This window comes from Chlorocebus sabaeus, chromosome 2 (genome assembly GCF_047675955.1).
Source record: "Chlorocebus sabaeus isolate Y175 chromosome 2, mChlSab1.0.hap1, whole genome shotgun sequence".
Lineage (NCBI taxonomy): Eukaryota > Metazoa > Chordata > Mammalia > Primates > Cercopithecidae > Chlorocebus > Chlorocebus sabaeus.
Genome location: NC_132905.1, coordinates 56,050,893 through 56,075,085, shown reverse-complemented (window position 1 = coordinate 56,075,085; position 24,193 = coordinate 56,050,893). Strand labels below are relative to the sequence as shown.

At 42.7% G+C, this 24,193-nt stretch overlaps 1 pseudogene; it reads right to left on the bottom strand.

The window, feature by feature from the left end:
* Positions 1-1,833: 1,833 nt before the first annotated feature.
* Positions 1,834-3,340, bottom strand: LOC140710399 (gamma-glutamylcyclotransferase-like; annotated as a pseudogene).
* Positions 3,341-24,193: the final 20,853 nt, after the last annotated feature.

Genomic DNA, 24,193 nt, shown 5'->3' with positions numbered 1-24,193 from the left:
GAAAACACTTTAATTTCTGTAATAGCATGTTTTCTCTACTATCCATGACGATGTTTATGAAGTCAACATCAGGTTGAATTATAGTCAATTGTCAGATAAGTAAATTCTTTAGAAGTGACTAATTTGGAGTTTACTGAAACAGGAATTTATGATTCCTCACTGTATAGAGATGTTTCCATATAATCTATGTAAAGGAGAAGTTACACAGCATAAAATAAAAAATTGATTAAACCTTAGAGAAGCCAGCCTGCAGGCAAGAAGAAATTCAGTGAGGACGGGAATTATCGCTCACCTCATTGGTACTATATTTTTGGGGCTCATAAGTGCTCCCTACAATCAGATGGCACATCTGTGAAACATTTGATTTGGGGAAAAACCGACAAAAATGTTTGCTGATATTTCTTTAACTTATTTGTTTTATATAAAATAAACCAAACTTTGTAACCATGTCTCCCTGATTTGCTCTATTATATGGTGGCTGGAGCATTGCAAACCTGTAAGTGTCTAACAAGTATTAATTGATTTATATTTACAGCTTTTGTTTCACTGCACAAAATGTCACTGGCGACAGTTTAATTAATGTAGCTTGGCAATTGAAGACATAGGAAAGAAGACAAGAAAAATAAGAGTAATTAACATTTGTTGGTTCCTGGCTATGTTCCCAGCAAGGTCCAATGGATGTCTATGAGATGGGGATAGACACATGGGCCCTCACAGGGAGGTTGAGAATATCAAATGGGAAAGTGCATATGAAAGCTTTTTGAAAACTCTGAGTGGGGTAAATTCTCTGTCTTCAGTAGGGCCACCCAGAGCAGAGCCTGTCAAATAAATCAGATGTACAGGATAGACTGAGGGGATGCACTAAATGCACTCAGGAGAAACAGAGGGAGGGATGTTCTGTGTCTTCACTTCCTAACTTGCATTTTGAGGGAAAGTATCAAAAGCTATTATGCATTCAACAATCTTTGTTTTGTTTTGTTTTGGCTTTGGGTTTTTTTTTTTGTTTTTTTTTTGGAACGGGGTCTCCCTCTGTCGTTCAGGCTGGAGTGCGGTGGTGCATTCATAGCTCACTGCAGCTTTGAATTCCTGAGCTCAAGCCATCCTCCCACCTTAGCCTCCTGAGTACGTGGGAGTAAAGATGCACACCACCACCGCACCTGGCTGATTTTATTATTTATTTTAACCATGAATACATTTATTCCTCTAAAAACAGTATACAATCTTTCCAGTTTCAAAATGTTATTATCAATTGTCTGCAGATTACTTACTCTCATTAAGCTGATTTTTTAAAATCCCAGAGCAGAGCAATTTACCAGCCCCAAAAGAGCAATTTACCAGTACCATCATCAAGCAAGCTGCAAATCTGTCCTTTGCCAGAACAAGGAAATACTTAAGATCAACTCAAGAGAGTAATAGCTTCAAGTGTTTACCAAAGGGGTACTCATATCCATTTGTCACACATTCCAGGACCTCATCGCCCTCTCTTTGTTGTTGTTTGTTTGTTTTTGAGATGGAGTCTCACGTCACACAGGCTGGTGTGCAGTGGTACGATCTTGGCTCACTGCAACCTTTGCCTCAAGTGACTTTTCTGCCTCAGCCTCCTGAGTAGCTGGAATTACAGGCATGTGCCACCCCACCTGGCTAATTTTTGTATTTTTCATAGAGATGGAGTTTCACCATGTTGGCCAGGCTGGTCTTTAACTCATCACCGCAACTGATCTGCCCACCTTAGCCTCCCAAAGTGCTGGGTAATCATCCTCTTTTATAACATTGCCTAACTTTTAACCCAGTTTCTTTTAAGAGTCTGAAAACAAGAATCACCCACATGTGATATTTCTTCAGAGCACTGTTGAAGATGCATCAAACTTGGAGATCCTCCAGATCCCTGTTTTCAAGTGGTAAAAAATATTTTATATTAGTACATAGACTATCCTTAGATATATTCTGTTGTGTTGAGTCCATGAGTTGGTGATTCCTTTTTGATGATATCTTCAGTTTCTTCTGAGACCTTTCCTGTATAGTCATTTGGTCCTACAGCTTTTAACTTCTTTTTGTACTCCAGGGTAAAACCATTTTCTTTTGCACCTATGCAAATGATCTTTTTATATTGTGGGGATGGGGAGCACTCCCGTAATTTGTCATCAGATAATGTTGACAGGTTATTTCTCTTCCTTCTTGAGTTGAAACATTAACTTCCATGACAACATAAATTTCACCACTCCTTGCCTGCAGGTGGGCCACGCAGAAGAATGCCACCGAGGGGTTTTGGAGGTAGATCTCTCAGTCGGCAGGTTGCTGTCGTAGGGGAAGCACAGAAAACTCTCCTCATCTGGGCCTGGACATCCTTGCAGTCTGAGTTTGCCATGTCCCACTAGATGCCTGCACGGGAGTCTGGACCAGGGCTGTGAGGAGCCACCATAGAGCACAGTGCTGCGCCTGTGATCCTGGCCAGTAACTGCCACGCCACTGCCTTGGGGTTAGGGCAATTTTAAAATTTTTTGTAGAGATGGGGTTCCACTATGTTGCCCACGCTAGTCTCGAACTCCTGGCCTTAATTGATCCTCCCATCTTGACCTCTCAAAGTGAGGGGATTACAGGCCTGAGCCAATGTGCTCAGCCTCAACAACAATCTTTTTTTTTTTTTTTGAGACAGGTCTTGCTCTGTGGCCCAGGCTGGAGTGCCATGGGTCGATCTGGGTTCACTGGAACCTCTGCCTCCCAGGTTCAAGCAATTATTATGCCTCAGCCTCTGGAGTAGCTGGGACTACAGGTGTATGCCATTGCCCTTGGCTAATTGTTGTATTTTTAGTAGAGATGGGGTTTCACCATGTTGGCCAGGCTGGTCTTGAACTCCTGACCTGAGGTGCTCTACCCTCCTTGGCCTCCCAAAGTGCTGGGATTACAGATGTGAGCCACCTGCCCAGCCTCAATAATCATTTTTGAACACACTACATGTAAGCATGGTGCTAGCTGCTGGGGATAAAACCGTCATAGGCCTCCCAGCCCTCATGGAGCTGACATTCTAGTGGATTCTATTACTTCAGGGTCCCTTTTCACACCTCTGGGGGTTTGCTGGTGAAAGTACCTTGTTCTAAGGCACTCACCCCTAGAGTGAGGAGAAGAGAGGGACATGGCTTGGACCCAACATCTGAGAGGCCCAGAGTCCCTGCCTGACCTATGTCATTCTCATGGCTTCCCAGGGAGCCACGGAGGGGGCAGGCATTATTCCACTTTACAAACAGAAATGCTGGTCCTATGTCCACCCCACAGTCATCCTCAGCATCCAGGAGCAGAAACATACTAAAAGTAATGTTTCCTGTTTTCTAGACAACTTCCTTCAGTCTTCCAGCAACCAGCATTTGAAATAAAGATGAATTTAGATTTAATATAAAGATTGGCTCATCAAAATTCTTCCATGACACTTCAGATCCCCAATGACAAACAGGTGAAGCCACCAATTCCATCTTGTCTTATGTCTCCTTGTGGGCCCCGTCCAGGGCTGGGGTCAAGCTGGCCCCTTAGAGAGTCAGAGGAGCGCACAGAGAGGGTAATGGAAAGTGACAGTCTGACACACGTGGCTACAGCACTCTGTGTGCCCCCTAAACTTTTTGTTTGGTCTAGAAATCAGCTGCCTGATGTATTGATTTTTTTTTTTTTGAGATAGAGTCTTGCTCTGTTGCCCAAGCTGGAGTACAGTGGTGCGATCACAGCTCACTGTAGCCTTGATCTCCTGGGCTCAAGAGATCCTCCTGCCTCAGCCTCCTGAGTAGCTGGGACTACAGGTGCATGCCATCACATCTGGCTAATTATTTTTTACTTTTAGTAGAGATGATGTCTTGCTATGTTGCGCAGGCTGGTCTCCAATGCCTGAGTTCAAGCAATCGCCCACTCCAGCCCCGCAAAGTGTTGGGATTATGGTGTGAGCCACCTCACCAGGCCATGATGTATCAATTTTTTAAAGCACCTTTAGGAATTGCAACTGTGCTACTGAAACAAAACATGTAGTGTATACATTACATGATAATTCTCTGAAACCCAGTATTTCTTATGATCAAAAAGTACAGTTTATGGCATCATTTGGCCAATACTGTTTCTGTGATTCTGATGGCTTGATAGCTAAATTCCTGGACAAATTACCACTTGTGAAGTTTCAAAAAGATAGTGGTAGTTGGCTCCTCAGGTATAGGAAGAACTTGGATGAGCTTTTCCTTCTGAACAAAAAGTTGGGTTTAGATGTTCACTTGCTCTTCACCATAACCAAGCAAACATGTGGACTCATAGGCTAATACTGAATACATTACATGAATTATAAGAAGTGGGCAAAATAAGTTGTAGAACCAAGTGCTTTGCCTATAAATATTCATAACACTACTGTGGGGTTTGAGCTTTCAGGTATTTCTGGATTTTTCTAAGGTTTCTCATTACATCCCTGTCATTAATAATGTAAAACAACATCAGTATGGTGACCTTCCCCAGGTCAGGGTTTTGGAGACCAGCAAGATTTATATTCGATGTAAATGTTTGTGTTGCAAACTATTGGAGACCATACACATGTACACATACACACTCCCATGCACACATGTGCACACACACTCACACTCACCTGCCCCCGTGGCTCAACATTTACCCAGGGGACACATTTGCTATATGTGAATATTTTAAGGCAGGGGGAATGACCACATTCTATAGCCCTGCAGCCCGAAAACAGACTCCTGCTGAGGGAAGTTGGACCGCCAGGGGCAGGGAGAATCTCTGTGACTGAGCAGCTGCTAGATGAAGTAAGTGTAACCAAAAGAGCAAGTCTCTCTGAGGAGCTCAGCCTAGTGCTTTGCCTCTGTCTCTTTCCGGTGAAAGCTTTGTTCAATGCTGTGAAAATTACACTGCCCTTGAAAGAAAAACTGTGTGGGAATGGAGTGAATGGCTAGTCAAAGGCTCCCTATTACCCGAGTGGGTCGGGGTGGTCATGAGGAGTGACTGCGAATCTGCTAGTGGGTTCATGGAGGGAAGAAGATGTTCTGAAATTGAATGACAGTGATGGTTGCATGACTCCATAAATACACTTGAAATCACTGACTTCTACACTTAAAATGGGTAAACTTTATGGCTCGTAAATTGTATCTCAGTAAAGCTATTGGAAAAAAAGCTTTATGTTGATTGCCACAAGTTGCTAGTTTTCATAGCAAGAACACTAGGCAGAGAAGTGCACATGAGCCAAGTAACACGACTTAACCATTTGGGCCCATTTCAATTTTAATAAGAGGCTTCTGATTTCTGAATCTGGATAAAAAACAAACAAAACCAAAAAAATATGGTTACTGTGCCTAATTTAGAGTTTTTATAAATGATGATATTTTGTTAACTCAGGGCTTTACACTGTCATGGGACTCCCAAATCCACAGGCCTTGGGATGATAAGAAATGTTTTAATCATGATCTGAGTGGTTAAGATCAATACTAAGGAAGAGGAGCCCCAGTGTAATCCTTGTGGAAATATAACCATGAAATATACTGTCCCAGTCTTGGCCCCCTCCTGCCCCATGAACTTCTCTCCCAGCCTTATGATTCCACTCTTCTCTTGCATTTTACTCTGAAAATCTAGGGTGGAAAGTTCTGGAGTATGAGTTGTTCATGTTAACTGTTGTATTAGTCCTTTCTCACACTGCTGATAAAGACATACTTGAGCCTGGGTAATTTATAAAGGAAAGAAGTTTACCTGACTCACAGTTCCACATGGGTGGGGAGACCTCACAATCATGGCAGAAGATGAAGGAGAAGCAAAGTCACGTCTTACATGGAGGCAGGCAAAGAGAGAGCTTGTGTAAGGGAACTCCTCTTTATAAAACCATCAGATCTCGTGAGACTTATTCACTATCACAAGAACAGCATGGGAAAGACCTGCCCCCGTAATTCAATGACCTCCCACCAGGTCCGTCCCATGACACATGGGAATTGTGGGAGCTACAATTCAAGATGAGATCTGGGTGGGGATACAGCCAAAGCATATCAACTGCTTATATCCTACTGACCACGTTGTTGAAATTGAAGTTTCTAGCGATCTCTATCACAGGTATCTAACTCCACTGCTTCCTGAATTCTTACCAAGACAGACACCTTCGAGGTCTCCACTACAAGATGGACACAGAGAGGTAATGTTTGCTTGTGGAAAAGAGCTGCCCTTCCTTACTTCACTGGCAGTTTCAAATGTCAGATGAGGAAAACGCAACCCTCAGTCTACTTCTTGGGTCTCAGCTGTGGATCTGTTTTTTTTTTTTGAGACGCAGTCTCACTCTGTCACCAGACTGGGGTACACTGGTGTGATCTCGGCTCACTGTGCCTCCCGAGTTCAAGCAATTCTACTGCCTCAGCCTCCCCAGTAGCTGGGACTACAGGCACGTGCCACCACATCTGCTAATTTTTGTATTTTTAGTAGAGATGGGGTTTCACCGTGTTGGTCAGGGTGGTCACGATCTCCCGACCTCGTGATCCACCCACCTTGGCCTCCCAAATTGCTGGGATTATAGGTATGAGCCACCGTGCCTGGCTGCTGTGGTGTACTAGTAGAGAATGTACCTTAATCTACCATGAAGCTTAGTTCTGAACAGGCAGTGTGGGTCGTTTCTATATCTACCAGGTATCTTCCAAATTCAAGAATCATGCAAGACCAGGGTGTGGCCACTGTACAGAGCCTGCTTTGGAAAGCCCAAAGACAAGGCTGCTCAAATAAACAACTTCAGGTGTGACAATTCTGGTCTGGAGGCACAAGCGTTCTTTTGGGAAACTCTCACCTCGTGCCACATCATAGTTGGGTGAGGTCATTTAAGGAGCCTAGTATGCCCTTGGATGTTTAGGGAAACCTGATGTCACAAATAAAAGTCCTTGCAGAAATCAAGTCATTAAGGAAATCAGTTGAGACTGTTAAGTTTGAAGAGTGGAGGCCCTGCTTGAGGAGTAGGGAGGGAAGGGGAAGGGACAGTCTTTGGCCTCGGGCTATCTTCTCATCAGGAGAAGGGGCAGTCTCTGGTCTCAGGCTGTCTCTCCACAAGGAGAAGGGACAGTGTGTTAATTCCTCAGGACAATTTGCTCTGGGAGAGATGAACAGAAGTGATCGAAAGTTATCACGAGAAAGGTGACTTCTGAAGATGATTATTTGAGTTTTTGTCAAAAGAAGGGGAAAGAGACTCTTATGTGGCAACAGAGAACAATTTGGAGGCAAGAGAAAGAAAAATTTGGCAGAAATAATCATGCCTTTATTTTCATATTGATTAAAGGGTGTGGGGGTATTCTTTTAATGCAACTAGGCAAGGAAGATGGGCTGGATCAGTGTTTCTCAGAGTTTAGTGTGCACAGGAATCACTGCATGTTGTTAAAGTACAGATTCTGATTCAGAAGGACTGGAGCAGGGCTGATACCCTGCATATCTAAAAAGCCCTCAGGTGATGACCACACTTTGAATAGTGAGAATCTGGAGATTGGCCTTAATACATGTTGAGCTTTAAAAGAAAACCCAACATGGCCCTTGGTAAGGAACAGCTTCCTAACGCTATTGGACAAGGAGGATTTTTCCCAGTACTTGGCAAGTCAGTTATTAAAATAACAGTAAGGGCTTATGCCTGTAATCCCAGCACTTTGGGAGGCTGAGGCAGGTGGATCACAAGGTCAGAAGTTTGAAAGCAGCCTGGCCAATATGGTGAAACCCTGTCTCTACTAAAAATACAAAAATTAGCTGGGTGTGGTGGCACGTGCCTGCAGTCCCAGATATTCAGGAGACTGAGGCAGGAGAATCGCTTGAATCCAGGAGGCAGAGGTTGCAGTGAGCCAAGACTGTGCCTCTGAACTCCAGCCTGGGCAACAGAGTGAAACTCTGTTTTATATAGATAGATAGATAGATAGATAGATAGATAGATAGATAGATAGATAGATAGATGCTTCCTACTGCTACTGTGATAAATCACCACAAACCTAAAGGCTTGACACAACACAAATTCATTATCTTACAGTTCTGGAGGCCTGAAGTCTGAAATGGGGTTCAGTGAGCTGAAATCAAGGTGTGGTCGGGAGGGCTGTGCTCCTTCTGGAGACTGCAGGAAGGAGCTTCCCTTTCCAGCCTCTGGAGACTGCCCGCATTCCTCAGCTTCTGGCTGTCATCCTCTATCTTCAAAGCCAGCAGTGGCGGGTGGAATCTTTCTGGGGCTGCCTCCCTCTTTCACTCTCCAATGTGCCTTCTGATAACCCCAGCTGAACTTTGCATCTCAAGTCAGCTAACAACCTTAATACCTACTTGCCATCCATATAACATAACAGCCACAGGTGCTGGGGATCAGTACGTGAACATCTTTAGGGGGCATTATTATGCATATATAATATAATGTAATATAATATAATATAATACATCTGCCCTCTTTTAACATAAATGGTAGCAAACCACACACTGTTCTGAATCTTGTTCTTTTGGCTTAATACATAGTATAGGTGGTTCCAATTAAGTACATAAATACTAAGGTTTTTTTCCCTTTACATTGAACTCATCAATACTTCTTTTTTTTTGAGACGAGTCTCGCTCTGTCACCCAGGCTGGAGTGCAGTAGCGCAATCTCGGCTTACTGCAAGCTCGGCCTCCAGGGTTCACACCATTCTCCTGCCTCAGTCTCCTAAGTAGCTGAGACTACAGTCGCCCACCACCATGCCCAGCTAGTTTTTGTATTTTTAGTAGAGACGGGGTTTCACTGTGTTAGCCAGGATGGTCTCGATCTCCTCACCTCATGATCCACCCGCCTCGGCCTCCCAAAGATGCTGGGATTACAGGCTTGAGCCACCGCACCTGGCCAAACTCATCAATACTTCTATTGTTACGGTCTATTTCCCAGTAACCCTCGGCCTGCTAAGAGCAGCTCTAGATTTAAATAATAATTGGATCTCATCATCATGTCTCTGGCTGTTTCCTGAGTAATCTTCAATAGCAAGCTTGGTGAAAAGTGTTGGATGAAATGGCAGGCTTACCAGGGCTTGGCCCTGAGGCCAATACTTAATAACCCACTTCAAACAGGACTGCTTTGTGACTGTGCCTGGCTGCATGGCAGGGAGGGATCAGGCAGCTTCTCTCTGTGTGGGCCTTGAATTCCCAGAGGGCCTGTCTGCTCTCGTCTCACCTGTCCCTACTCTTAGAGATCAGAAGCTCAAACCCATGCTGCCTCCTCTAAGCAAAGGACTACAAAGACTGGGCCTACAGGGATCACCATGAAGGCCAAGGAAATCTGTGGGAGTCGAGGGGGTTTTCACACAGAGAGGAGGCTAGTCCAGGCATTTAAACACATGACATCCACAGAAACCATTTTTCCCCAGGTAGGGCCGTTTGCATGAAAGGTACAGCACAGCCATGTGGATAGAGGCTTTAGGGAACTCAGGGCAGGGCAGGGGGCAGCACATGTATTCTAGAAAGGGCCAGACAGGAATATTTTAGGCTTTGTGGGCCACGTGGTCACTATTGCTACTACTCAACTCTGCCACTATAGCATGAAAGGAATCAGATGATACATACACCAGTGGGTATGACTGTGTCCCAATAAAACTTTATTAACAAAAGTAGGAGGCAGCAAAGTAAATTACAAAAATGGCCACAAACTTTTTCTCTTCTTTTTTTTTTTTTGAGACAGAGTCTTGCCCTGTCACCCAGGCTGGAGTCCACTGGCACCATCTTGGCTCACTGCAACCTCCACCTCCCAGGTTCAAGAGGTTCTCGTACCTCGGCCTCCCAAGTAGTTGGGATTACAGGCACCCACCACCATGCCTGGCTAAATTTTGTATTTTTAGTAGAGATGGGGTTTTACCATCTTGGCCAGGCTGGTCCCGAACTTGAGACCTCAGGCGATCTGCCCTCCTCAGCCTCCCAAACTGGTGGGATTACAAGCATGGGCCAGAGCACCTGGCCACTTTTCTTTGTATTCATGCCCTTTGCAGTGTGACTTTTCAGCTCCTCTCAAGATGTGGGGTCTTCTTTCCTACTCCTTAAATCTCGGCTGACCTTCTGATTTGTTCTGGCCAAAAGAATGTGGCAAAGTAATGTGCAATTTTGAGGCAGACCTCCACAAAGCCTTGGCCTTTCTATTGCCTTTCTCTCTGCTCCACCTGTCTCCTACTCTCAACACCACCTCCACCTCACTACATGTAAATAAGCCCAGGCTAGCCTGTTGGAGGCTGAGAGACCGCATAGATCAAAAATTCCCATCTCTCCAGCCAACAGCCAGCCAACTCCCAAAAGCCACGGTGCCTCGCTGCCCTGTAGCTGGCCACAGACACAAGAGGGAGAAGCCCAGCAGAAACCAGGACTCCCCAGTTGAGCCCAGCCTCAGTTACTCACAGAATCATAAGCAAATAATAGGTGGTAATTTTGAACCACTAAGTTTTGGGGTGTTTTTATACAGAATTATTGTGTTAATAGAAAAGTGATGCAATGGGGTAATACAACTCTTACACTTCACAGAGTTGTGGAGGAAATTAACTGGGATAGTCTTTATAAAGTGCTTAATTGGGTTCCTGAATGAGGCAGCTTTCCATAAATGTTCATTATTATTCTTGGCCTGAGGCAATGTGTCCCATGTGAAAATCAAAACCATGATCTCAGCCAAATTAATTATGCAAGAAATGGACTCCGCTTGAGCATCCAATCAGCCACTTGTGGACCATATGTGGCCCCCACCTACGGAAGCCTGGGCCCTGCCTAAAATTTCTAACAAAACCTTTTTTTTTTTTTTTTTTTTTTTTTGAGACAGAGTCTCGCTCTGTTGCCCAGGCTGGAGTGCAGTGGCATGATCTGGGCTCACTGTAACCTCTGCCTCCCAAGTTCAAGTAATTCTCCTGTCTCAGCCTCCCGAGTAGCTGGGACTACAGGCGCCCACCACCACACCCAGCTAATTTTTGTATTTTTAGTAGAGACAGGGTTTCACCATGTTGGCCAGGCTGGTTTCAAACTCCTGACCTCAGGTAATCTGCCCGCCTTGGTCTCCCAAAATGCTGGGATTACAGGCATGAGCCACCATGCCTGGTCCTAACAAAACCTTTTTAAAGTTATATAATTACCACACACTCATGAGTGAGATGGGAAGGGCTCTGTGAAGTTTGGTGAACATATAGTAATACTGGACTCACCTGCCAAATATGAGGGGCCTACCAAAAGACAGCAGACAGGTTTCAACAGTCTCTTCACGTTCAAGCAGAAACTCAGTGTGCCCAGCTTCTGAGATCTGCTGGCCTTCCCCCAGAAAAATGCCAGGCTTGCATGTACTGGACATAAGGTGTGAACAGCTGGCCTCTGGAGACCAGCCTTAACAGCCACGGTGGAGGAGTGTTGAGCAGAATGGATTTTGGAGGATCTGTGGTGCTACTTGACTCTGATTAAAATTCTAATTTCAGAAGTAGTTCACAGATTTGGCACCAATACAACAAGTTATATGTGCAAGCATACTGTTTGCTGCTTTGTTTGTAGGTAAAAAAAATGGAAACTGCCAGAATATCAACCAATAAAGGATGGTTGAAGAAACTGTGATACTTACACACCTATGGAATACTATACAGCTCTATTTAAAAGTAAATTAAATCTATGTCTTTTGGCCTGAAGGAATATCTATGATGTATTGTGAAGAGAAAAATTGGCCAGGTGTGGTGGCTCATGCCTGTAATCCCAGCACTTTGGGAGGCCAAGGTGGGCAGATTGCTTGAGGTCAGGAGTTCGAGACAGCCTGGCCAAAATGGTGAAACCCTATCTCTACTAAAAACACAAAAATCAGATGGTCGTGGTGGTGCACTCCTGTGATCCCAGCTACTCAGGAGGCTGAGGCAGGAGAATCGCTTGAACCTAGGAGGTGGAGGTTGCAGTGAGCTGAGATCATGCCACTGCACTCCAGCCTGGATGACAGAGCAAGATTAAAAAAAAAAAAAAAAAGGGAGAAAAATTAAGCTGCACAATAACTAATGCATAGAGAATGACTCCATTTTAATAAAACAACAAAATCCCATTTTAAGTGTATAAGAATTCGTCTAGATTTGTGTGAATGTGGAGGTGTGGAAGGAATTCGTCTAGATTTGTGTGAGTGTGGAGAAGGTGTGGAAGGAATTTGTCTAGGTTTGTGTGAGTGTGGAGAAGGTGTGGAAGGAATTTGTCTAGGTTTGTGTGAGTGTGGAGAAGGTGTGGAAGGAATTCGTACAGGTTTGTGTGGGTGTGGAGGTGTGGAAGGAATTTGTTTAGGTTTGTGTGAGTGTGGAGACAGTGCGGAAGGAATTCATCTAGGTTTGTGTGAGTGTGGAGACGGTGTGGAAGGAATTCATCTAGGTTTGTGAGTGTGGAGACGGTGTGGAAGGAATTTGTCTAGGTTTGTGTGGGTGTGGAAACGGTGTGGAAGGAATTTGTCTAGGTTTGTGTGGGTGTGGAGAAGGTGTGGAAGGAATTTGTCTAGGTTTGTGTGGGTGTGAAGAAGTTGTGGAAGGAATTCATTTAGGTTTGTATGGGTGTGGAGACGGTGTGGAAGGAATTCGTACAGGTTTGTGTGGGTGTGGAGATGGTGTGGAAGGAATTCATTTAAGTTTGTGTGGGTGTGGAAACGGTGTGGAAGGATACACGCCTGGAGGACTGGCGTAGGGGGAGATGATTAGCTTTTCCTTTCTGTTTATTTTTTATTTGGAAATAACTGCAAACACAGAAATGTTGCAAAAATAAAACAGTACAAAGAATACCTATATACCCTTTACTCAGATTGACCTACATTCCCTCCCTACCTACTCCCTTCCTCCTTCCCCCATCCCCTTCTCCATCCCTGTTTCTTTCACTCATAAATTCTGCTCATGTGTGCACATACACACACACAAACACACACACACATGCGTGTGGGACAATGTCCCAGTTCCTGACCAAGGCCTTGTGTTTTTCCACTGTCTTGTGCCTCTACTATTGCCGTGGTAAAGCATTCTCCTGGTGCCTGTTGTAGTGCTGCCATGAGACCAGAAGGAACATGTGTGAGGCAAACCTGAGCCCATCAGCACAAGATCTAATCCCAGCAGCACACAGATTATGAGTCTTTTTTTGTTTTCTTTTTTCTTAAGACAGGTTCTCACTTTGCCACCCAGGCTGGAGTGCAGTGGCGTGATCATGGCTCACTGCAGCCTTGACCTCCTGGGCTCATGTGATCCTCCCACCTTAGCCTTTCAAGTAGCTGGGACTACAGGCACAAACCACCATGCCAGGCTTTTTTTTTTTTTTGTAGAGATGGGGTTTCACCATGTTACCCAGGATGGTCCCGAACTCCTGGGCTCAAGCAATCCACCCACCTCAGCCTCCCAAAATGCTGGGATTACAGTCATGAGCCACCATGCCCAGCCACACATAGATTGAATTAGAGTGGCCCAACCAAGCCCTGCCAACCTGTAGACACATAAGAAAGAAATACCAGTTGCTGTAGACTGAGATGTTTGCATTTGCTTGTTATGGAACAATGACTGACCAATACAGTTGCTAACACATAAAACACTTGTTTTATGCTACAGAGTGCTGTAAAAATTTTGCTTATATTAACTAATTTGATAAGCAACAATCCTTCTCACAGATGAGGAAATTGAGGCTCAGTCACTTGCACAAAGCCACATAGCTAATAAGCTAACAAGCTATGTGACTATGGGACACACTGCCTCTGGACATATGCTAGGTGAGACAACAATTGATGGTGGTTTAAGCCAGTTTGAGTTGTCATTTCCATTACTTGCAACCTAAAGCATCCCACCTAATTCAGCTGTACAGCCTTCTTCCTACCTCACTCCTCCCTTCCTTATCTCTAGCCCGGGGGATTTTGATTACCCTGGGGAGAAGCCTTGCTTTGCCCAAACATTAATTTACACCTGGGCTCCTCCATGTAAACTCCAATGGTTTAGATTTTTAGTGCACAAAATCCAGTGAGTCTGGTCTTCTGTCTATAGTAATTCAGGGAGGAAAAGGATAAGCACCAATATAATACCAAAGAAAAAGTGATTGTGAGAAAAAATGTAACCAACACGGTGTCAGCTTCTACCTACAAGAGATAAAGTGAGTACTGCTTCATTCTGAGTAGGTCGATTACCAAACGTTCAGACAGGCCTTCCGGCTTGGAGAAAGAAATGCACTTCAGAAAGTGAAATGAGGGCCTGTCCAGCATTGGAGGCACAGTGTGCCTGGGGGCTCTTCAAGACTAGGGTTAAGCAAAGGCATAGGATCTATGGGGTGAGGCGGGTTAGATAAAGTGCACAGATAGACTCTATCCTTGATTAGTCCCTCACACCTGTGGTTCTCAGTCTTGGCCGTCTGTCAGGATCATCTGGACTGGGAAGCTTTTACAAACCTCTATGCCAGGGCTGCATCCCAGACCAACTACATGAGATTCTCTGAGGAAGGAACTCAGGAACCTGGTGCTTTGTGCAATGAAGGTTAGGAATTACACGGTTCTAGCCCCACACTGTTTGGGGTACTCTCTACTCCTGAGGATAACCACCATTGCTGTGTACCCACCAGTTATGAGGCACCATGTAGGACTTCACATACCCCTCACAACAAAAGATATATTTTTAACAAGTAGGGAAGCTGAAACACAGGTAGCAAATAGTAGGTACAGGATTCAAGCCCAAACAATCCAAAGGCCAAGTTTTTTACAGCAGCTGTAATGCAAATAACCTGAGAATCAGAAGAGAAAATAGAAATTTCTATGAGATTCAAAAGGGAGTAGGGTTAAGTGGGAAGAAAGAGCAATATGGGGTTGCTGACTGGAGGGAGCCAGAGAAGGAATCCGGGTTCCTGGGATGGTGACACCAGGCCTTCATTGACTAATGGGAGCAGATAAAAGAGCGAATCAGGCTGTGCAACTGGAACAAAGGGCCTCCAGAGAAAGAGAACAGATGACCAGTTTTCCTTACAGTCCCTCCTCCTAGAGTTCAGAGATGAGCTCTGGGGGTTGGTTGAGGCCCAGCTGAGGGACTAGAAGATGCAACAATACCTGCCTTTCGGTTGTTTTGCCTTTGTCTTGGTCTCTTTCTTCTCTTGCCCTCCCTCCCTCAACCTCCGCCTCACTCTAATAATTCATGAAATAAGCTTCTGAGGCTTCCCCGTAAATTCTTCAGATGCAATCAGTCCCCTCAGACTCGTGAGGATTACCACCGAAACTGTAGCAAGAACTTAAATAAATGAGAAACATCGAGATTCCCCTAAAATGTTCTGAAAGGTATGTAGTTGTATCTCATTGTTTCAATCTGCAATTCTTTAATGTGATGTTGAACATCTTTTCATATGCTTATTTGCCACATATATCTTCTTTGTTAAGTTTTAAGGTTATTTGTATATCTTAAATAAGTCTATTACAATTATGTCTTTTAGTCTGTGGCTTGCCTTCTCATTTGTAATGAGAAGGCAAAATTTTTAACCTTAGGAAAGTCCAGTTATTTCTTTCATTAATCATACTTTTGGTATTATATCTAAAAAGTCATCATCATACCCAAGGTCATGTAGATTTTCTCCTATGTAATCTTCTAGGACTTTCATAGCTTTGTATTTTACATTTAGATCTCTGATCCATTTTGAGTTAATTTTTATGAAAGGTGTAGGACCTCAAGTTCTTCTAGCATCCTTTGTTGGGAAGACTATCTTTGCTCCATTGTATTGCCTTTGCTGCTTTGTCAAAGATCAGCTGACTATATTCATGTGGGTCTATTTCTGGGCTCACTATTCTGTTTTGTTAATCTATTTCTTTACTCTTTCATCAATACCACTACTTTGTCATGAACATGGAATAGCTCCCCATTTATTTAGTAACTTGATTTCTTTCATTAGACTTTTACAGTTTTCCTCACATAGATCTTGTGCATGTTTTGTTAGATTTGTACCAAAGTATTTCTTTTTTGGTACTAGTGTTAATGGTACTGTGTTTTTAATTTCAAATTCCACTTGTTCATTGCTGGTATATAAGAAAATGACTGGCTTTTTTTTTGTATTAATCTTGTATCCTATAACCTTGTTATAATCACTTATTAGTTTCTGGAATTATTTTTTCTTTTTCTTTATTATTCATATTTTCAACACAAACAATCATATCATCTGCAAAGACAGCATTATATCTCCCTTCACAGTCTGTATACCTTTAATTTTGTTAGATTTGTACCTAAGTATTTCATTTTAGAGGTTGCTAATATAAATAACATTGTGTTTTTTAAATTTCAAATTCCATTTGTTCATTACTAATATATAGGAAAGTGAATGACTTTTGTATACTAACTTTATATCCTGCAACCTTGCTATAATCACTTGTTAATTCCAGGAGTTTTTTGTTTATTCTTTTGAATTTTCTACATAGGTAATCATGCCATCTGTAAACAAAGTTTTATTTTCTTATCTTATTACATGAGCTAGGACTTCTAGTACAATATTGAAAAGAGTGGTGAAAGGAAGAGGACATCCTTGCCTTGTTCCTGATCTTAGTGTCTACACTTCTAGCTTTTCACCCTTAGTTATGATTTTAGCTGTAGAGTTTTTGTAGGTGTTCTGTATCAAGTTAAGGAAATTCTCATCTATTCCTACTTTGCTGAGAGTTTTTATCATGCATAGGTATTGAAGTTTGTCAAATGCTTTTTATGCATGTATTGATATAATCGTGATTTTCCTTCTTTGGTCTGTTGATGAGAATTGCATTAACTGATTTTTGAATGCTGAACCAGCCTTACATTCCTGGATATATCACACTTGGTTGTCTCTTATAATTCTGTTTATACATTGTTGGATTCAACTTGCTAATATTTTGTTGAGAATTCCTGCACCTATGTTCATGAGCGATACTAATCTGTAGTTTTCTTGTAGTATATTTGGTTTTGGTATTAGGGTAATGCTGACCTCAGGAATGAGTTAGGAAGTAGGACCTCTGCTTCTATTTTCTGAAAGATAGATTGGAAAATAATTGCTATAATTTCTTTCCTAAATGTTTGCTAGAATTAACCTGTAAGCCCATCTGGGTGGGTGTTTGTATCATGGAGTTGTAAGAGTTTTCTATGTACTCTGGATATAAACACCTTATCAGATATATGACTTTGAAAGGTTTTCTTTCAGTCTGTGGGCTTTCTTTTCACTTTGTTGATGATGTCTTTTGAAGTTGAATGCTTTTAATTTTTATTAAATATAATTTATCAATGTTTTATCATTTGTGCTTTGAGCATCATATTTAAGAAACCACTGATTAACCAAGATCATGAAAATTTACTCCTATGCTTTCTTCTGAGAGTTTTATAGTGTTAGTTCTTACATTTAGGTTTATGATACATTTTGTGTTAATTTTTGTATGATGTGAAGTAGGATGGGGCGGGGTGGTCCACGTTTATTCATTTGGCATGTGGATATCCAGTTGTCCCAGAACCATTTTCTAAAAAGACTATTCCTTTCTCATTGATCAGTTGATTATAAGGGTTTATTTTTAGGCTCTTAATTCTATTCCATTGTTCTGTATGATCTGTCCTTATGCCATTACCACACTGCTTTGATCACTGTAGCTTTGTAGTAAGTTTGGAAGTGAGAAGTGTGGCTGGGTGTGGTGGCGCATGTGTGTAATCCCAGCACTTTGGGAGGCCAAGGAGGGTGGATGACCTGAGGTTAGGAGTTTGAGACCAGCCTGACCAACATGGTGAAACCGTCTCTACTAAAAATACAAAAAATCAGCCAGGCATGGTGGCAGGTGCCTGTAATCCCAGCTACTCAGGAGGTTGAGGCAGGAGAATAGCTTGAACCCAGGAGGCGGGGGTTGCAGTGAGCTGTGACCATGCCACTGCAGTCCAGCTTGGAAGACAGAGTAAGACTCTATCTCAAAAAAAAAAAAAGAGAAAGTGAGAAGTAAAAGTTCTCCATTTTGTACCTCGTAAGTCATCTATTCAATACTTTAAAAAGTAGGAAATTGTAAATATAATACATTGGGTTGAATTATAAATTTTTTAAAATTTTGTGTGCTAACAAGGAAAGGTTCTGATGTCTAGGGCCCAGCTGACATCCCCTCAGCATGCAGAAGTGTTGTGACACCAACTGGATTCAGCCATGTGGCCATTTTCCTGGGTACCTGAGCCCACACAGTGCACTATATCTTGGGAACAAGCAGTCCAGCACATCAAGGAGGCTGCTCCCAGGACATAGAGAGCAGAGGCATGCACTCCCCAGACACTGAGAGCTGCCTGCCCAGGGCCACTGCCACTGGCAGAGACCCAGCTTGTCCAGCAATGGAGCTGCTGTACACCCTTGTGCATGTACCACCTGAAAGTGACCTCCCCAGAGTCTGCTGCTGCCATTGCTGGTACCCATGCCACTGTCACGGCTGGTCCCCATGGCCCACCAGGCCCACTGCTGCTACTTCCCTGCTCATGTGCCTGAGGACTGGCTCACCAGGGGCCCATGCTGCCACTGCCAGTGCTCACATGTTCCACCTAGGGACTAGCTTGACAGAGGACCCACTGCTGCCCCCACTAGTGGCTGCCCCCTGGGGGTCCAAGGACAAGCTTACCAGGCCTGCTGCCACTGTCATCCATGTTCCCCACCACCTGGGGGCCTGATGACTGACCCACCAGGGGCTCTACTGCCCACGTGCCCTGCCGAAGGGCCTGAGGACTAGCCAGCCTAGCCACTGGTCATCCCAGTCCCCAGCAAAGTCTCACCACAACCTCCACAAATTGTAGCCAAAGCCACTGAGGCATTAACAGATACCACTGGCATTGATACAGTCAAAGAAATCATATGAAGACTACACTATGGTGCCCACCCATAACTAAAGGCAAAGTACCCTACCCACTGACACTACAGATACATCTACTGGAAAAAGTAATTCCCTATGAAAGCTATTCTATAAAAGTAGAAGCATCTGTTACATCAGATGTGCAGATATCAACATAAAAACACAAGAAACATAAAAAAGCAAGGAAACACAACACCTCCAAACACACACACACACACACACACACACACACACACACAATAATTCTCTAGTAACAGAATACAAAGAAAATAAAATTTATTAAATGCCTGAAAAAGATTTCAAAATAAAGATCTCAAGGAACACATGGAGATACAAGAGAACACAGGTAACAAAACAAAGATATCGGAAAAGCAATTCACAATCTGAATGGGAAATTAAACAGACAGATATATACATATAAACAGAAGTAAACATAAATCCTGGAAATGAATAATTCAATAAATGAAATTTAAAAATACAAGATCTTCAAAACTGGACCAGATCAAGCTGAAGAAAGAATTTCTAAACTTGAAGACAAGTCTTTTGAAATAACCCAGTCAGTCAAAAATAAAGAAAAAAAAAGAAATTTTAATGAAGAAAGCTTACATGACATATGGGAAAACATCAAGCAAACAAATATTTGAATTTTGGGAGTTCCAGAAGGAGAAGAAATGAGGAAAGGCAAAGAGAACCAATTTAATGAAATAGTCAAAAACTTCACAAGTCTTGGAAGAGATATAGACATCCAGACACAGGAAGCTCAAAGATCCTCAAATAGATTCAACCCAAAAATATCCTCTCTTAGGCACATTATAGTGAAAGTAGCAAATGTCAAAGACAGAGAAAATGCTAAAAAAAACCAACAAAAAAGCATCAAGTCACATATTAGCCCCTTCAGACTAACAGCAGACTTCTTAGCAGAAACACTACAGTCCAGGAGAGAATGGGATGATATATTCCATGTGCTGAAAGAAAAAACCTGCCAACCAAGGGTACTATACCCAGCAAAGCTATCCTTCAGAAGTAAAGGAGTAGTAGTCTTTCCCATACAAGAAAAATGGAGGGTATTCATCACCGCTAGACCAATTCTACAAGGAATGCTTAAGGTAATCCTATTTCTGGAAGTGAAAAGACAATACCTATCATCATAAAAACACATGAAAGTCCAAAATTTGCTGGTACAGCAGATACACAAGTGAAAGGAAATTTAAAAAGAATCAAACATGATTACTACAGAAAACCACCAAATCACAAAGATAAGCAACAAGAGAGGGAGAAAGGAACAAAGGATATACAAACCAATCAAAAAACAATTAACAAAATGACAAAAGTAAGTTCTCACTTACTATCAATAATAACCTTGAAGGCAAATGGCTTAAATTTCCCAATTTAAAAATATAGACTGCCCGGGCATGGTGGCTCATGCCTGTAATCCCAGCACTTTGGCAGGCCAAGGCGGGTGGACCACTTGAGGTCAGGCGTTTGAGACCAGCCTGGCCAACATGGTGAAACCCCATCTCTACTAAAAATACAAAATTAGCTGGGTAAGTTGGCACATGCCAGTAATCCCAGCTATTCAGGAGGCTGAGGCAGGAGAATCGCTTGAACCTGGGAGGCAGAATTTACAGTGAGCTGAGATCATGCCATTGCACTCCAGCCTGGGCAACAAGAGTGAAACTGTCTCAAAAATAGTAATAATAACAAAACTAACTAACTAAATAAATAAAATATATAGACTGGCTGAATGGGTTACAAAAAAAAAAGTTGAGATTTGACTATATGCTGCCTACAAGAAACTCGCTTCACCTGAAAAGACACACAAAAACTGAATGTGAAGAAATGGAAAGACAATGCATACAAATGGAAACCAAAACCATGCAAGAGTAGCTATTCGTATGTCAGACAAAATAAACTTTAAGTCAAAAACCATAAAAGGAGACAAAGAAGGCCATTATATAAATTGACAAAGGGATAAATTCAGCAAGAGGATATAACAATTATAAATATATATGCATCCAACACCACAGAACCTAGATATATAAAATAAATATTATTAGAGCTTAAGAGATAAGTTCCATTGGTCTGAAAAGGCCTTTTTGAGAAAACAAAAAGGAGAGATAGACTCCAACACAATAATAGTTGGGGACTTCACCACCCTACATTCAGTATTGGAGAGGTCATCTAGAAAGAAAATCAACAAAGAAACTTCAGACTTGAACTACACTCTAGAGCAAATGGACTTAACAGACATTTATAAAACATTTCATCTAACTGCTGTAGAATACACATTCTTCACTTCAGCATATGAACCTTTCTCCAGGATAAATCATATGTTAGGTCACAGAAACAAATTTCAACAAACATGAGGAAACAGTGAACATACCCAAATTCAGGGACATTCTACACATTAGCCAAGTACTCTTCAAAATGTCAGTGTCAAAAGACTCAGGAACAGTTCCTGGTTATAGATTAAAGAAGCATGGCAACTGAATGCAACACTGGATCTTGGATATTCTTTTGCCATCGGGGCAGTAGTAGGACAATTAGTGAAATCTGAATTTGATCTATAGATTGGATAACAGCATATTAACACTGATTTCCCTGATTTTGATCATTGTACTGTGGTTAGGTAAGAACATTCCTTGCTTTTAGAAATACACACCAAAACATTAAGGGTAAAATGGGCATGATATCTAACTTTTAACTTGTCCAGAAAAAAAAAAGTGTCTGTGTGTATGAGTGAGTGTGCATGTGTGGGAAAGAGAGGAGGGAGAGGCAAATGTATAAAATATTAACACTTACAGAACTGGGGTAAAGAGTATCTGGAAATTCTTTGTACTCTTTTACAACTTTTCCTTAAGCCTGATATTATATAAAAATTTAAAATAAACATTTTAAAGTTATTGTTCAGTGAGTCGTTCCTTTTGTACCTTTATCCCAACTACCCAGCTGGCTCTAGAAAGTTTCTTCCTTGAGTCTGCATCTGTTTTTCGTCTTGTTTTGTTTTTTGGAGACAGAGTCTCATTCTGTTGCGCAGGCTGGAGTACAGTGGCACAATCTTGGCTCACTGCAACCTCCGCCTCCCTGGTAAAACAATTCTCCTGCCTCAGGCTCCCAAGGAGGAGCTTGGATTACAGGCACCCACCACCATGCCTGGCAAATTTTTGTATTTTTAGTAGACACAGGGTTTTGCCATGTTGGCCAAGCTGGTCTCAAACTCCTGACCTCTGGTGATCTGCCCATCTTGGCCTCCTAAAGTGCTGAGTGGCGTGAGCCACCACGCCCGTCCTTGAGTCTGCATCTGAACAGGGCTAATTACTGCTATTTGTCTTACATACCCCTTTGAAGATCTGATAAAGCTTCAGGCCCTCCCCCCAGAAATACATTCATACTCTTATACTCATATATACTTGCCTTTGCATACAACCACCTCAGATTAAGAACCCTGACTTGGGAGACCAGCAAACAAATATCTAAACAAGAGGTTTAGAGGTCCCACCAGCAAAGTGAATGGGAAGTATATGACTGGGCTCTGAATCACGAGTCCCTATTCAACATTCAAGGGCCTGTTTGGCCTCGGATGATTTTCTCCTACATCTTACACACTTCTGCAGACAGGGAGGGGGCTGGCTGAGAGGCCCATTCTAGCCTGGACTTCGATGCTATCTTTTGCTTACTATCTGTGCATCCCTGGGGAGTTACTTAACCTCTGAAGCCTCAGTTTTCTCTTCATAAAATAGAGGCAATTACAGGACCACCTCATAGAGCTGCTGGAGAAAGAAGAGTTCAGAAATGAGAGCTTCCATTATTTTTGCATTTTTAGCACCTAATATTGTCTGCTTAATGCTTTGTGGCCTTTGTTGTTTTTACCAAGCCCAGCCTAGCATTGGCTCTGCAAGAGCTGAATAGTGTCTACTCCTCAGTGGCAAGCAACTACTGTACTCAGAGGCATGAGGCCACAGCCTAAGGCTTAATCACAAGGGCCCATGTTGCCAACAATCTTTGCTTCCTCAAGACCCTCTAAGATCAGGCTTTTGCTTTTTATCCTACTTGGAGCCTAATGTCCTTCACTGGACGTATCTTTTCATTTAATTGAACCTTTAGCAATATTCAGTTTAACTGGAATACTAAACATTTTGGGCAAATGTGAACATAGTAGTAGCATGTCTGCTTTTCAACTGTCATTAATCTTCAATACAAAATTCTCTTTCTCAGAATGAAATGAATTATAAAGTGTCACTCAAAGTGAAAACAGGTCTGTCTTGAACTCCTTGAATATTCATTAGGAGGAAAAGAATGAAATTTCAGATTGGTGGTGCACATTTGTGTGTGTGCATGTGCACTCTCTCTCTCTCCCTCTCTCTCTCTCTCTGGAGGCTCATAGAGTGTCCCAAACCATAAGCTAAAACTGCCCGTCTTCTTAGGGTTTCAGCTCTACCCAAAGCTTTGGAGTAGAGTTAAAATCCATTTTAATATTAAAACAAATCAGATACACTTAAAGAGCAGAATATGACATACCTGTAATTTTTTTTGTTTGCTTTTTTGAGACGGAGTCTCACTCTGCTGCCCAGGCTGGGAGTGCAGTGGCACAATCTCGGCTCAGTGCAACCTCCACCTGCCAGGTTCAAGCAACTCTCTTGCCTCAACCTCCTGAGTAGCTGGAATTACAGGTGTGCACCACCATGCCTAGCTAATTTTTGCATTTTTAGTAGGGACAGGGTTTCACCACGTTGATCAGACTGGTCTGACTCCTGTCAGGTGATCCACCCTCCTTGGCATCCCAAAGTGCTGGGATTACAGGTGTGAGCCAGGGCGCCCGGCCCATAGCTGTAATTTTTAATGAAACCTCAAAGGACATGAGTTCTTGCCAGGTCATAGCTGGTGCCTCCTTCTGTATTAGGGTTTTTGTAGGGCAAGGCTGGGAAGCACTGGTTTAGCTCTCTGGGAAGGGGAGGGAAGCGGTAAGCTGTCCAGAGGACTTGTTCTCCGGAGGCAAGCCATCACTGCTTTGGGGATCTTGGCAACTGAGCGTCTCTATGTGCCCAGGCCTCAGTCAAGTGCTGGGGAGGACAAGAGTAGCCTCAGTTCCCAGGGAGCCCAAAACCTGGTTAATACAGACAACAGCACCTACCCCTGCACAGAAGAGCCATTGCAGACACTGATACAAGCTAGCATTTTAGCAAATAAAGGCATTATTATTTGCCGAGTAAAATGTAATGTGGGGAGGCATCAGCACATGGCCTCTCGTATAGTTCTCTAAATTTAGTTTATTTAACATTAAACTTCAAAGGTTTCAAAAATTTTGTAACAGAATTTTGATCAAGTTGCTTCCATTTTTAAAGCTAGATCTGTCTTTAAAAACAAATAGCTGCCAGGTGTGGAGGCTCACGCCTGTAATTCCAGCACTTTGGGAGGCCGAGGCGGGCGGATCATGAG